This window comes from Mesoplodon bidens, assembly GCF_964165515.1.
Source record: "Mesoplodon bidens genome assembly, chromosome: 6".
In the NCBI taxonomy this organism is placed as follows: Eukaryota; Metazoa; Chordata; class Mammalia; order Artiodactyla; family Ziphiidae; genus Mesoplodon; species Mesoplodon bidens.
The window spans coordinates 85,158,523-85,174,795 of record NC_138162.1 but is presented as its reverse complement, the minus strand read 5'-3'; positions in this window follow the sequence as shown (position 1 = coordinate 85,174,795).

Sequence of the window (16,273 nt, the reverse complement as noted above, 5' to 3'; positions counted from 1 at the left end):
TTTTGGCCATGGTCTCCTTATTCTGGGATAGTAGGGGCCTTGGTTGAGTTTGAACAAGCAAGGATAACTGAGCAAATAAAAGAATCTTACTTTTCTCCCTCATGCTCTTGTCCAACGAACCTATGTAGCTGAATTTTCTTAAGTTGAACACAACTGCACTGTATCACCTTTTGTATTTCCCATAGCAGACCTAAGCCTCATAGTTACCATTTCAGCTGGGAATCTGTTTGCAAGTAACAAATGGATTCTGGCTGATTTAGGCTAGAAAGGAATTGACTGGAAGAATGATGGGTTGCTCAGGGGATAGATGGGAAAGCTGGAAACTGGGTGAGAAAAGGGGAACTCTGAGCAAAGGGGACCTCGAACCAGAGCCAGAATGACTGTACAGAGCTAGTTCATCAAGGGCAGTGCCACTGCTGCTGAGTAGGGAGGCCCCAAATTCCCATCAAACGCCAGCAGAACCATCTCCTCCACACTGCTGGCTGGCCCTGTTGCCCTGGAAACGAATCTTTATATGATTAGCATCTGATTGGCCAAGCTTCAGTCACATGCCCCTGTGTTAGCTGCAAGAGGGGCTGGAATACTGAGTACCTGGCTATTTCAGCTTCTTTTTTTTTTTTTTTTTTTTTTTGCGGTACGTGGGCCTCTCACTGCTGTGGCCTCTCCCGTTGCAGAGCACAGGGTCCGGACGCGCAGGCTCAGCGGCCATGGCTCACAGGCCCAGCCGCTCCGCGGCATGTGGGATCCTCCCAGACCGGGGCATGAACCCGTGTCCCCTGCATCGGCAGGCGGACTCTCAACCACTGTGCCACCAGGGAAGCCCCTATTTCAGCTTCTCTGAGAGAAGCTTTTCTATCAAGGTTCATGCAGTGGGAAATAAATTGCCTAAACATAAGGAAAGGGTCCCAAAACTGGGCATTAAATAAAAAAAAAAAAAGAAGAAGAAGACAAATATCCACTACCATCACCTAATTCTGAAGGAAATTATGATCTTCTGAGTATATGGTATCCATCCACTCCTTCAGCCACTCCAAAAAGCATTCCTTATATTAAGTTAGAATGTTCCAGAGAGACTGATAGAACCTTTGGTTTTCTTTTACTGAAGGAAGAAAAAGTGATCCATAGTATCTCCCTTTTTATCTTGATTTGCTGGAAGCTCAGGGCGAATGTTCAATCACAGTAGCTATAATCATCTAGAACCCTGATTTTCAAAATGTTCTCCAAACTGCTGTAGAGCCTCATAGAAGTGCCACGAACAATGGGCAGGCAAGGGGACCTCTGCCGCTTCCCACCCTCCTTACTTTAAGGCAGCACTCTTAACTGTCTGGTGAAGACTACGTTTGATTAAAGGCCTCCATTGCTAAGAAATACTTAAACTTCTGCTTGGATTGATTAAACTACTTACATCCTCCTCCCTCAGGGTTCACGTCCTCTATTTCCATGTCAACAATTTCATTTGTATACATAAAAGACTCACTGCAAGCACTTTTCTGGAAGCAGATGGATATAAATCCTAGAAGAGTCACTCTCTCTGGGGCTTCGAGAGGATTCTGGGGTGTGGGTTCTGCTTGGCTCCATGTAAACAAATACCTGCTTCTAACTGTTTATGAGTCACTGATAGGAATTCCAGGTTAATCTCAGGGTCCTTTTAGGCCTCTCTGAGCCTTCAAAATATTTTCTCCTGTTGCCCAGGGAGTTGTTTTGCTTACAGATTTGCTTGTATTTCAAATGAATTAAAGGCTCCCCATCCATGACTGTATTTCTGTCAAATGAAGAGTTTTGTTTTGTTTGCAAATCTATCTCCTGAACCTGACAAACCGTAATACTATAATATTCTGAGATTTCCACCATATTTCAAAAGCAGGATTTTCGCTGGCTCTTCGCCTGACCAGCTAGACCTGTTCTCTGCTGTTTCCTACTGATTTAGTTTGAGTACTTTTCTGAAGAAAGTGTTATCTTGGATTCTCTGCCCCTTTTGAAAGTTTATTTTCTTCATTCCTTTTTAGACAGTCTTGCAAAGGAATAGCTAATAGGAAATATCACCAAAACAGCTTAACTACACGAAGGAGATCATGTTCTTTGTAAGAATACAATATTAAAAGTCAAGTACAGATAACTAGGTACACGTTGAACACATTCAAAAGAAGAGTATGGGCTTCCCTGGTGGCGCAGTGGTTGAGAGTCCGCCTGCCGATGCAGGGGACGCGGGTTCGTGCCCCGGTCCGGGAGAATCCCACATGCTGCGGAGCGGCTGGGCCCGTGAGCCATGGCCCCCTGAGCCTGCGTGTCCGGAGCCTGTGCTCCACAGCGGGAGAGGCCACAACAGTGAGAGGCCCGCATACCGCGAAAAAAAAAAAGAAGAGTATGTCCCCATGTTTCACTATAGAGATTCAAGATGGGAGTGATTACATTCTCTCCATTTCATCTATTGAATACTTCCCAGTGGTAAATGTTAGTGGTCGTACCAGTAGGAGATTCAATTTGCCTTTATTCACATCACTTCATTGCTCCTCCCAAGAAGTCTGAGACATCCTGCTAGATGTTATTGTAACTACGCTTTAGATGAAGAAACCGAAAGTCAAAGGTAAACTCAGACCGACTTGAACTGTGTTGGCAGAAAATTTCAGAGCTGAGTATGGAATCCAGGTCTTCACCCATTACAGGAGGGAAACACCCATTACAGGAGGGAAACAATCTTAGTAGACTCAGGCTTAGCCTCCCAGCCCTGGAGGAGTTGTGTATTTGGGACCCTGGGAGCTATGGATGGTGGTGTAGTGAGTGAGGACAATCCCCAGGCCCACCGATTAGCAGCTTTTGCAGGACATGGCAGCTTACCCTTTGCTTGGCTCTTGCCTCTACTAGCTGGAGTGTTTTAGGCACAGGATAGAGTTAGCAAAGCTGAGATCAAACTTTTAGTTGAGGTAGTAAAAAGGCAGAAATTTCACAAACGTCTAAGTCTTAATCAACTTGGCATGCTGTGGACAGGAACAAGGTCTCTGAGTCTGGAGGAACTGTGAAGTGCCGAGGATCCAGTTCACAGATAGGACCAGGAGAGTCAACTCATGTGAGGGGAGGGTGCCTAGGATTAGGGCCTAAGGCCCTGGCAAGCTCCTTGGGCCACTTGTTGTGATTCCATTGACATCCATCTCTTGCTCCCTGTAAAGTCCCATCATACATGGACCCTCCACAGCAAGCTCACGTTCCCTAGTAATCCCTAAACGCTGATTGCTTATTCCAGACTCCAAGCCTTTGCTTATTCTCTTCCCTTTCCCTCCACTTACCTGGAGCCCATCCATCTGTAAAATGATGTGAACATGAGGCCTTTCTTTTCTTCATACTTTTGGAAGAGCCTGCCAAGGGGAAAAATCTCTGTAAAAGATGATGCAAAATCCCCCATATTCCAATATTAAATCCTAGGAAATCCAGGTCATGCTAAGAGAATGTGAAACAGTTCTGCCCACCACACCCCTTCTGCTTATAGGGGAGTGGAGGACGGAGAGATCCTTTGGAGATAAATAGCCGTGTACTCTGTCTGTATCCCCTTCAAGTGTATCCAACAGAGAGCTTGTGTGCCCTTAGTTGGGAGGTGGGACCTAAGAATTGTATGAGAAGCTGTAGCTGGATTGGCCTTAGACAACAGAGCAGAGAGAAGGTGGCGCTGTTGTCCTCGGAGGGGAGAGGGAAAGGGGCAAAGGTGCATGCTTCCCATGGACCAGAAATGCAGATATGGCCAGAGCCAAATCTGAAAGAGACTCCACCCAAGATGGCAGGCTGGAGCGGTGACGTAACACAGAAGATGGGCAGAGGAAGGGTTTCCAGAAGTTCAGGGTCTGAGGGGCCTAAAGGGGGCTTGGATGCACCAGAGTCATTGCAATTTAATTCCCCCAGTAGAGAAAATTCAGAGAATCAGCTTTAAGCACAGCAAGCCCAGGGTCAGCCAGGTAAGCCTGATTTTTTTCCCCCTAACCCAGAGTTTTTTAAGCTATGCATTATGAAATCGAATTAATGGATGATAGTAAGCTTCAAAAAAAAATACTAAATTAGGGTTTCCCTGGTGGCACAGTGGTTGAGAGTCCGCCTGCCGATGCAGGGGACACGGGTTTGAGCTCCAGTCCGGGAAGATCCCACATGCCGCGGAGCAGCTAGGCCCGTGAGCCATGGCCGCTGAGCCTGCACGTCCGGAGCCTGTGCTCCGCAACGGGAGAAGCCACAACAGTGAGAGGCCCGTGTACCGCAAAAAAAAAAAAAAAAAAGAAAAGAAATACTAAATTAGAATATAATGGAAAAAATGTAATGAAAGTTTTCCTTTAGTTTTATAGAGGTGTTGGTATAAATTTTTAAATTGTGGATCACAGTCAAAAGAAGTTCGAAAGCCCCTGTTTCTTTTTTCTTTTGGCAGTACTTGGGCCTCTCACTGTTGTGGCCTCTCCTGCTGCGGAGCACAGGCTCCGGACGCGCAGACTCAGCGGCCATGGCTCATGGGCCCAGCTGCTCCGCGGCATGTGGGATCTTCCAGGACCAGGGCAGGAACCCCTGTCCCCTGCATCGGCAGGTGGACTCTCAACCACTGCGCCACCAGGGAAGCCCTAAAGCCCCTGTTTTAATTTGCTCTTCTTGTGCTTGGTTCTGGAAGGATTAGGCAGCTGTAGTTTGGGAGATTAGAAACAAGGTCTGTGGAGTCAGTTTCTGTGCACATTTGGGCAAATTAATTTATACTTTTCTGTGGCTTAGAGTCTTACCCGTAAAACAAGGATCATAATAGTTATCGGGTTGTTAAAAGGATTAAATAAGTTGATCCATGCGAAGTGGTTCTCATAGTATTTGAAAAATGGTATGTATTGATACTTGATAATGCTAATTATTGCTATAAAGTGGTTATTTCATCCCCTGACCAAAGATAACACTGTAACTGTAAGGACACAGCAAACTTTCCCAGATGCAGAGAGTCTAGTGCTGTTCAGCTGAAGACAACCATTTCTATGAGCAAAGAGGCTTTCCACAGATATTTATGGAGCAATTACTGTGTTTTAGCCCTCTGTAGTGCGTTAAGGATACAAAGTAGAATAAGAGAACATTTGAGGAACAAACAGTCTCCCAAAGAACTTCCAATTTATTTGACTTGATCTCCATCAGCCCCATGAGGTACCTGGTATATTTTCGGTCCATAGTAAATATGTGTTGAACACATTTCTATGTCAGGAATCATGAACTGTCTACCTCACCCAGATGCAGTAAATAAGGGAGGATCACGTCCCTTCATTTTTTTCCAGTACCTTCAAGATGTGGGGCAAAGAACAGCAGCACAGGAGACTTTTCTGCAGATGCCGCAAATCTACACTTGAGGAAAGATGAATTTGTTCTTGTAGATATCCTCTGTTGTCTATTTTATTGTGTTTGTTGAAAAAAAGTTTTCAGGAAAGGAATAAGAAGGGAAACAGATGGCGCCAAATGACAGAGAAGAACTTTACCGATTTCATCTCTCTTTGCTGCTCAGAGCAGCTGACAAGCCAGCAGGAAAATAAGAGCAGGGAGGTGGTGTAGCCTCCTGAATCATCCACGTGGTCCCCTCCCTCCATTCCAGGACTCCCAGTCCTTCAGCCATGTAAACAGAGCTCTGATGTCACAACCCAAGGAAGGTCAGGCTGGGTGAATATGTCCAGCCCTTCTCCCCACCCCTTCTGCCCTTTAGAGCAGGGCAAAGACATCTGAGCAGATTACACATAAAATTAACAAATTGACAGGGTGGTTTGTTTTCCTTTTTAGCCCAGAGGCAGCAGAAACTAGAGAAGGAAAAAAAAAGAGAGGCTGATTTGGGAGAACATAAAGCCCTCCCCACCTGTTGCCTTGGAGGGCGTATACAGCTGCACATAAGTGGGGACCCAATCAGAATGTGTGTGTGTGTTTTCTACAAAGGTCAAGAACTACCCTTAAAAATGGCAACAGTAAAGTTTATGCTTTAATTGTTGTGCAATTTACAAGTTTACAACATACAAAGCACAGCCCCTGACATCATCTCCAGTGACTTGGCCAGTGTCTCAGAGAGCTTAGATGGAAACGAAGATATCCTGTCTTGAAGACCAGTGGTCTTTCAGTTAAGCTTCTTATCTTTTCTTCTTCTTCTTCTTTTTTTTTTTTGGATACGCCACCTGTGGCTTGTGGGATCTTAATTCCCCGACCAGGGGTCAAACTCACACCCCTTGCATTAGAAGGGCGGAGTCTTAACCACTGGACTACCAGGGAAGTCCCTAAGCTTTTTATTCTGAAAAGAAATTCTTCCTTTTCCATATCTTGACATCTTCTTCAGTGTTTTCCTTATATCCACATGTTTTGTAGATGTTAAAGTGCTTCTTATCCCTTTTCCCCAAAGCTACCTACCACCTTTTGTATCTAAATTCTTTGACCCATTTGCGGGTGGAGGTAGATGCAGTAGTGGATGCATTTTGCAAGCCTCACGTTGTTCTGAGTATACTGAAGTCATGTTTAGCTTCATGGCTGTGCTCTCTGGGCAGTCCCACAGGGCCTGATGCTTAGAAGGGCCCCAGGCTTAGTTTCAATGCTCTGCTGCCACCATCTTGAAATTCTTTTGTAATTTTTATGCTGGGCTCCACAAATTATGTAGCTGCCTCTGACTGACCCAATTAGTTTTCTGAGAAACCACACCCAGATGGTTGGCCTGAGAATATTGTTTGCTTTCTCCCACTTTCCACAGTATAAGTGGCATGCCTTCTTAGGATGGACTACAGGTGAATGGGGAAATAACATTGGTGTAACACCTTAGGGTTTACCACAGACTTTCACATGCATTATCTCCTTTAATCCTCACAAGCAAATGTTAGGAGGCAAGTCTATTTAAGGCCAACAGAAATCCACCTACAAGGGATGAAATTGATTTGACAGGCAAACAGCAAACAGCTCTTTAAAAGTGAAAATCAACAGAAAAACAGGACAGAGAAATTATCCAGATGTTATACAGCTGTGCTGCAAAGGAAGTTACAAAGGCAGTAAAGGACTCAGCATGGAGTTTGGCCAAAGGGATCATGGGGAATAAAAATTCCAATCCCAGGCCAAGAGAGAGGGAGAGAGAAGAGACATTGTTCTTGGATAATCCTGGAGCAAGAGTCACAAAGATCCCTCAGGATCCCTTTATAGCCCAGGGCTAAGTATCACAAAGTCCGGCTGAAAACTCCTCTGTCGAGGATTCTATCTTTGCCCAGTCACTTCTTGATTAGCAATTTGATTAGGCTTCTGTGTTCCTTTGTTCCAGGAACAGATCAATACTGAAAATACTGTTCAAGCCACCTTTATAAGACTGCCAGCCTGAGACTGTCTGGAACCCAGACCAAGTACCATCTTTTGGCAATCTTGCAGCACCCAGACTGTGGTTTTTACTTGCTTCCACCTAGTTGTCTGACTTGCTGATTTCCTGCCTCTGCCTGTCCTGTTTCACAGCTCCCTTTCCAATCTGACGCCTGAAATCCAGGCTGCTGCTGCTTGGCTGAGTGGAGAAGCACGACACCTGTATCATGGTCCTCAGCTCAGCCATTTAAGGGCAAAGGAGGCAAAGGGGGCCTCCCTGAGTTTTCACCTCGACAGTTCAGATGTGCGCGCTTTCCTGACTCTCTTCTCAGGCCATGTTCCAATCCAGTATCCTAAGGGATTTTTTTTTTTTTTTTTTTTTTTTGCGGTACGCGGGCCTCCCACTGTTGTGGCCTCTCCCGTTGCGGAGCACAGGCTCCGGACGCACAGGCTCAGCGGCCATGGCTCACGGGCCCAGCCGCTCCGCGGCATGTGGGATCTTCCCGGACCGGGTTGAGGCGGGCTCTCAACCACTGCGCCACCAGGGAAGCCCCTATCCTAAGGGTTTTTGTATATGGCTTCAAAGTGAAAGGGACCTAGAGAAGGACTGGATTGCTGTCATCCTTCCTTTTCCAATGTTCTCATCACACTGCTAAGATCCCCCATAGCTTCGGAGCCAAAGCCTTAACATTTGAGTTTTTCAAGACTTGGGAAGAGAGGGGGGCTTTACTGTAGAAGCATGGATTCTTTTGGACAGTCAAGGTATAAATAGGATTTCTATTAAGAAACTTCTGCTTGGGGGTGGGGGATAGTTGCTTTTTAGAGAGGGGAAAGCTGTGGGGAGAGAAACAGTTTTCCTTAGAGGTCAAGCACTTGGTCAGATATGGAATATATGGCCCTTTAATCAAAACATATCACTTCAGTGAAGAATGAGTGTTATTTTCTCCTGGTTTTGGAGGAAATCACTGTTCAGGTTTCTGAAAAAACCATCTTCTGTTTTTCTCTATCTGTTGAGAAATCAAGTAAGACAAGCCAGTTTAATGATCTAGTTACTTAAAGCTACTCATTCAAGCGTATTTGCTTTGATGAGAAGCAGCCTTGTTAACAAGTGCTGAGTGGGTGTGTCTTTGCTTCCAGATTAAGCGTAAAGGGTGAGTTAAGTCTACTTTTCTCTCCAACAGTCTTACTTCACAGATCCTTTCAAGATACAGGTTCATGGGAGGGAAGACTCTTAAGAAGCTTTCACTGGTGCTGAAACATGGGAGGAAGTGGTGGGAGGGGGTGGGGGGATGGGTAGCTAGCACCTTTAGAGCCCCTTCTTTATACCCAGCGTATTGCGTGTGTGATCTCTTTTGTTCTCATAGCGGGAGGTCTGGAGTTCAAGTTTCCTACACATAGTAGAGAATCAGAGAAGTTGCCGAAGATTCCACACAAGAAAGGGTCAGGACTGAAATTTCATCTCAGGAATCTTTAACCCTTGAATTCATGTTATTTCTGTCATGCCAAACCATCTTTTTTTTTTCCCCCCCCCCCCGGTATGCGGACCTCTCACTGTTGTGGCCTCTCCCATTGCGGAGCACAGGCTCCGGGCGCGCAGGCTCAGCGGCCATGGCTCATGGGCCCAGCCGCTCCGCGGCATGTGGGATCTTCCCGGACCGGGGCAAGAACCCGTGTCCCTTGCATCGGCAGGCGGACTCTCAACCACTGCGCCACCAGGGAAGCCCCAAGATTTTTTTTTAAAAAAGAGCTTTATACTTAGGGATAGTTTGTGAATGGACAGAATGAGATGTAACTATTGAAACTGAAGTGAGGCCATAGTTTGTCAAGCTGGCACTTGAGCCAATGTCTTTTGACGTTTGTGGAGCTTTCCCATTTCTTAGGTTCATTGGTGACTTGAGAAACGAGAACACAAGAAGGGGGAAATGATGCAGGGAGAGAATGTAGGGTCCACCCAAGACATTGGCTGCTTGCTATGTTTGCCTTCCCTCTACTAACTTCAGGGGGCCCAGGTTGGCTGGAGGACTAATATTCTTTATTACTTACAGCTGAAATTGACCTGTGATTTCAAGTTGATGTGAAAAGTGCTTGTTGTTTTACGGGCCATAGGAAAGTCGAGATAGAGGCTTACTGGCCACTGTTACGGAGCTCTGCAGATCCTTTTATTCTCCTAAATATTTCCCTCAACATTCTCCCCCAAAGGTATGTAGATGCATCGATTTGTTTTGTCTAACGGTCTCTGTGTTCCAATGGTTTTACTGTTTTTTTTCCCCCTGAATTATTGCACTGCTTGCATTCTCCCTCATTTTGTAGTTATTTGTACACATATTTGTTTTTCCACCTCAGTATTAAGCTCTTCGGGGGCAGATAATGTTGTTTATCTTTGCTTTTTACAGTTTGGTTTGCATAATCCATATAGATTTTTAATTTCAGAAGTACACATGAAATGGTAGTATACATAAACTTTTATATATTATTATATGTAACTATTGTAGCATATTTTGTATAGTCTTTGTAAACTTACTTTTAGAGTGTTGTAGTTTTTTTTTTTTTTTTCTTTTTGCGGTATGCGGGCCTCTCACTGTTGTGGCCTCTCCCGTTGCGGAGCACAGGCTCCGGATGCGCAGGCCCAGCGGCCATGGCTCACGGGCCCAGCCGCTCCGCGGCATATGGGATCCTCCCAGACCGGGGCACGAACCCGTATCCCCTGCATCGGCAGGCGGACTCTCAACCACTGCGCCACCAGGGAGGCCCTAGAGTGTTGTAGTTTTAAATTATAAACAACAATGATTTTTTTTTTTTTAATGCTTTGGGTCTGTTTATAATATTTCCTAGCGAGGAACTGGTGAATTCAGCTAGAACACACATTGAAACGGCTCGACATATTTTGCTAAACTGATTTCCAAAAGAGTTTTATTGGTTATAGTATCCTAAAATAACCCCTCAAGATTTCTCACTCTAATCCCCAGGACCTTGAATACGATGAGATATCATGCCTGTGATTGTTACACTATAGCCAAAGGGAGATTCTCCAGGTGGGCCTAATGGAATCACACAAATCACAGGAGCCTTTTAAATGCAAAGTTTTCTCCAGCTGGTAGAAAGAGGGACCATCAGAAAGATTCAGAGCATGAGAAGGATTCAATGCAGGGATGTTGACTTTGAAGGAGGGCGCTGGGGGAGGGCATGCTAAGACATTATTAGTATTATTATTATTTATTTATTTTTGGTTGCACTGGGACTTTGTTGTTGCACGCAGGCTTTCTCTAGTTGCGGTGAGTGGGGGCTACTCTTCATTGCGGTGCGAGGGCTTCTCATTGCCGTGGCTTCTCTTGTTGCGGAGCACGGGCTCCAGGCACGCGGGCCTCAGTAGTTGTGGTTCGCGGGCTCTAGAGTGCAGGCTCAGTAGTTGTGGCACGTGGGCTTAGTTGTTCCACGGCATGTGGGATCTTCCCGGACCAGGGCTCAAACCCATGTCTCCTGCATTGGCAGGCGAATTCTTAACCACTGCGCCACCAGCGAAGCCCGTTAAGACATTATTGATTAAATTTGTTTTTCTTTGATTGCTGGTGGAAATGAGCATAATAATAATAGTTTTATTATTATTATTTTGTTGTCTTCTGAGAGCATTGGAGTGGGGGAACTTGTGGAAAATAAAAGACAGGAAATTCTGGATATTTGTTATTGAGAGAAAGAAAACAATCACAGAGGAAAAGCTTCTACCTAAAAAAGAGTGGAAGGGTGGTATGTTGAAGTTGGCTTGTCCCAGCTTATGAAACCCAGCTGTTAATTTGTCAGGAATCTTGTGAAGCAGTTGTTAGACACAGCTGTTATTTAAAAATTAGGTTATAAGACTTTCTACTGAAGAGGTTATATTAAAAACACAGGTAACAAGCAAAACTGATTTTGCGTTTTACGTTTTAATATTAACTGTGTTCTTGAGGTTATTGATGTCTAATGTATCTGTGTGATAGAAATACCATGTAATGGTTCCCTTTACAGTTCTTCCAACTGCACATTAATTGACATCACATTTGAAGCTTGAAATTGGCCACAGTGGGAATATTTACACCTGGAAACCGGCAAATGTGTTTTCTGAGCCGTTGAGATACCACACAAGTGTTTTCTGAGATGTGGGTCGGAGGTAGGGCCTTTTTCCTATTGGACGTGGACCCATGAGAATTCTAAGTCTGGCACTGCAGGCCATCATCCTGTCAATGTGAGGGAGACCTCCAGGGATGATGGAGCCAATATAGCAAAAGACAGGCAAGAGATGGAGAGAAACCCATACGTGATGCCATGGTTTGAGCCCCATTTCCAGCAATACCTGATTTCATCCCCTAGCCCTAGACTTTTTGATTAGGTGAGCCGATAAATTCCTTTTGTATTTAAGCCAGTTTGGGTTGACTTTTCTATCATTTATAACTAAAAGCAGCCTAAAGGATACAGCAGAATTTATAGTTGACCCCTAAATAACACTGAGGGTTAATCTGGATACAGTTTATAGTCGGCCCTCCGGATCTGTGGTTCCTCCGCATCCAGGGATTCAACCAATCAGGTAGTAGTGTAGTATTTACTATTGAAAAATACCTGCTTGTAAGTGGACCTGTGCAATTCAAACCCATATTGTTCAAGGGTCAGCTTATCAGGTCCAGAATCACACTCCTAGCCACCAAAGTGCCTTCACTGAAAACAATAACTTAGAGGGATGATAATCCTCCTGACTTCAGTCTGGTTCTGCTGTTGTATTAGTTATAATTTTCTGATTTACAAACATATTTTTTTCATTTAATAGTTTAATAAAGCTTATATCACTTCCCTTGAAGTCTAGGATCAGTTCTTATCAATGAACACTTTGCTAGAGTGAGAGGCCTTTCTGTCAGGCTATCTGACAGCTATCCTGTCCTACCCTCCTCTTTCTGGCTGAGGGAAACCTTTTATTCTGGGTGGCAAAGCCCCAGAAGATTAGTCATGATTGTGCTAAACCCTTCATGATAATCTCATATCCTTTTACCAAATACTTGTTTTCAAGCCTTCCTTACAGCTAAATGTGACCACGGGACCTAGTTCTGACTTCTACTTTTACCTCAGAAGACACCCACATGCAATGATTTTCGTTCCTGTAAATAAATGAATGGCCTTTGTACCATGTAGTGTGTTCGTCACTAGGGCCACAGAAGTGAATAAACAGACTTCATTCCTCATATCTTTCTTCACTTTATGACTTTTTTTTTTTGGCCTATGATTGAGAGCAGTGCAAGGTAGACATAGGTGGTTTTAAAAGTGAAACCCTAAAGACATCTTCAAATTCTGATCTCATTTATTCATTATCAGATATTGATGTGTGGTGATCAGTTACATCTAAAGTCTGTGCCAAGCATGCATTGATAGAATTTATATATTTCTTTTTGAAACACAATCTATTTGCAGTTCTTACATTTCAGTGTAAAATGCAGGCTACTCTGATGGCATCTGAACTTAATTCTTCCGTTGGGTAGTACATTGAGCAGTTTCTTTTTTCACGAGCTCTGAAGTAGACCTCCTTAACTCTGAACAGATCTTGAAAGCTCTATTCCAATGTTAATGTATGTATTAAGCACCTAAAGTCTGTATCTTCAGTTTTTCTGAATAGCAGTCTTCTATCCCCATTTGATGCTACTTCTGATTCCATATTTGGAAATTCTTAACTTCTTAAAATTTTTTTCTTTTATATGGTAGAATCTCATGAATACTTTTTATCTTTTTAAACTTTATTGTCTCATGAATATTTTTTAATAGGTTGGCTTATCTACAGTTAATGTGCACAATTACCTAAAATTCTTTCTTTCCTCATTGCCCCTCAACACCATGCCGCTAGGTGAGATTATGCACCCGAACTGCAGGATCCCATAGGTGCTTCCTTGGCATCACCTTCTGATGATTCATTATAGCAAATTCCATACAGCTAAAACGAATCCCCAAATGAGATCCAGGGATTACTGACAAAGGCCAGGTTCTTTTTTTTAGCTTAGAAACAGGGTGGTAGAGCAGAAGGAAGATGGACTAACGTCCTAGATTCACATCCCAGTTGGACCACTCATACCCTGACTGATGGCCCTTTGAGTGTCCTCCCCGAGATCACAGTCCTATTCTACTGCATTTGTGTAGTAAGGATTAAATGACATCATATGAGAAAAGGGCCTAAGACTGTGGCTGGCACGTAGAAGGCGTCAAAAATGGTAGTTGTGTTGTCATTATTTTTTTTCTCCCCAACGAGACTGCAAGTTCCTTAAGGCCCAAGATCTGATTGATTCCACTCACTGTTGTTTCCAAAACAGTGCTTGGAATGTGGAAAATTCTTAATACACACTTAGTGAGTTAATATTATTACAATGATCAAGTTAACAACTTGTTAACTCCAGCACCTTCCTTGAGGGATACCTTCTACGTCCTCTTTTCTTTTTCAAATCAAGTCCAAACACGAGTCCTTTTCCCATGAAGCCACCCCTAACATGCTCTAATTTGTGATTATCTCATACTTCTCATATTTAACTGACACCATCACCTGCACCCCACCCCCTTATCATTTATATTCAAGACCAAATAGGAATGGACTGCATAATACAACATATGGTCTGTATCATTGTCTAATTACTTCATATTTGTGAGTCCTGTCTTCTTAACATTCAATTCCATCAATATTTCTTGATTATTTACCTAGTGCTGGGCACTGTGGTAGGTTCTGGAAAGGAAATGGTAGCTGCCTCAAGAAGTACCCAGTCTCTTAGTGGAAATAGACGTATAATCAAACAGTGACAACAGTGTGATGTGAAAAGCTATACGCACATAGTATCTAGGTAGCAGAGACGTGAGAAAGTGATTAACCTTCTTCAAGGTCAGGGAAGACCTCCCAGGAGAGGTTATGAGGGAACATGATTTTAAAGAATGGTAAGAAATTTTCCAGGTCAAGTTGGGGGTAGGGGAAAATATTCCAAGGAGAGTGAACAATGTGTGCCCAAGGACATGAGATAACAAGATATTATCCTGGAGAACTTAGAAGCAATTCAGTACTGTTGAGTATAAGTGGAGAAGCTGGGAAATGAGGAGGGGTCAGGAATTGGTGCATAGTAAGATTGGAGACAAAGGCAGTGGCCATATCTTGCAAAATTTTGAATGTTGTAATCAATGTAGGTGATGGGGAGCCCTGAATGTGATGATCCGATAGACCTTAGAAATGACCTATGATAGCAGGGTAAATAAATTGGGAGAAAGAGGCTGAAGCTTAGCAGTGAGTCAGGAGGAAGTAGTAAAGATCCAGATGAGAGAGACTAATGGCTCAGTTGAGCAAGTGATGATGGGGCTGATAAACTATTGGATTGATTTTTAAGAAGAAAGTTTGTAATTGATATGACTAGCTTAGTCATTGGAGGTAGAAAGATAAAAAGGAGGGGGAAAAAGCGTTCTTTTATTGCTTTGTATTCTTGATAAAGCATAATACTAATCACATAAAATGTGCTCAGGAGTAATTCATCAATAAGCAAGTCCCTATGGCATTATCTGGTCTTGATTTAATTTTATTTTCAATTTTTTTTGATGTGGACTATTTTTAAAGTCTTTATTGAATTTGTTACGATATTGCTTCTGCTTTATGTTTTGGTTTTTTGGCCCCGAGGCATATGGGATCTTGGCTCCCTGACCAGGGATTGAACCTGCACCCCCTACATTGGAAGGCGAAGTCTTAACCACTGGACTGCCAGGGAAGTCCCAGTTTTCCATTTTAAAATTACTTTCGATGAACTAGAGCCTTCCAAGCTCCTGCCCAGCCTCTTGGTGTATTTCCAGTCTGCAAGGATTCTCAATATTTCCAAGTTGTTCACAAACAGAAAACCAAAAAGTGACTTCGTTTTCCAACCACATATTTATCTATTTAGGCAGTTGTTAGCAGAATATTCAGAAGTCTGTGAATAAAGTAGCCTAACTAAGAACAAAGGGAAAGATGTCAAACTACCCATATACAGCATGAGCCTTCTTTTCAGGATTACATAGAGTAACAACACAATTTTTCTTAGTTTTCAAGGTCATCCTGACCTCATTTAATCTTTAACTGTGTATCATAAACACAGATTTTTCTTGGAAAACAATTTCCAGGCTACACAAAGAAATGTCAAACTCAGTCTATCAGAGCTTTAGAATTATCAGGGAAGATGAACAACACAGTATAAACAAAATTACTTATTTCCATAGGCTACACTCCAATTACACAACAAAAGATGAGGAATTCTTCCATTGATAAGATGGGTATCTTACATGTATTTTTTTTTTTTTTTTCCCCCCCGGAACGCTGGCCTCTTCCGCTGCGGAGCACAGGCTCCAGATGCGCAGGCTCAGCGGCCATGGCTCACAGGCCCAGCCACTCCGCGGCATGTGGGATCTTCCTGGACCAGGGCACGAACCCGTGTCGCCTGCATCGGCAGGCGGACTCTCAACCACTGCGCCACCAGGGAAGCCCACATGTATTTTTATTTGTTTCTAAGAATTGAAAAGGGAACCATAAAGGATTCAAATAGATTTTGAAGAGGTGATTTTAAATGATCAAAAAGTTTGGAAGCATATCATATGTATGTGTGATACACATGGTCTCTTAAGAATTTTTTTTTTTAAGACAAGGTCAGCAAATTACCATCTCTTGGCCAAATGTGACCCATCACCTGTTTCTGTACTGCCTTGAGCCAAGAATGGTTTTTACATTTTTAAGTGATTGAAGGAAAAAAATCAAAAGAAGAATAATATTTTATGATATGTGAAAATTATCTTAAATCCAAATTTCAGTGTCCATAAATAAAGTTTTCTTGGAGCACAGCCTGCCCATTTGTTGTGGATTGGCTGCATTCAGGCCACAATGGCAGAGTTGATAGTTGTGCAAAGCCTAAAAGTATTTACTATCTGGCTCTTTCCAGAGAAAGTTCGCCAACTTTGTTTTAAGAGCTCTCCCCTAAAGAAA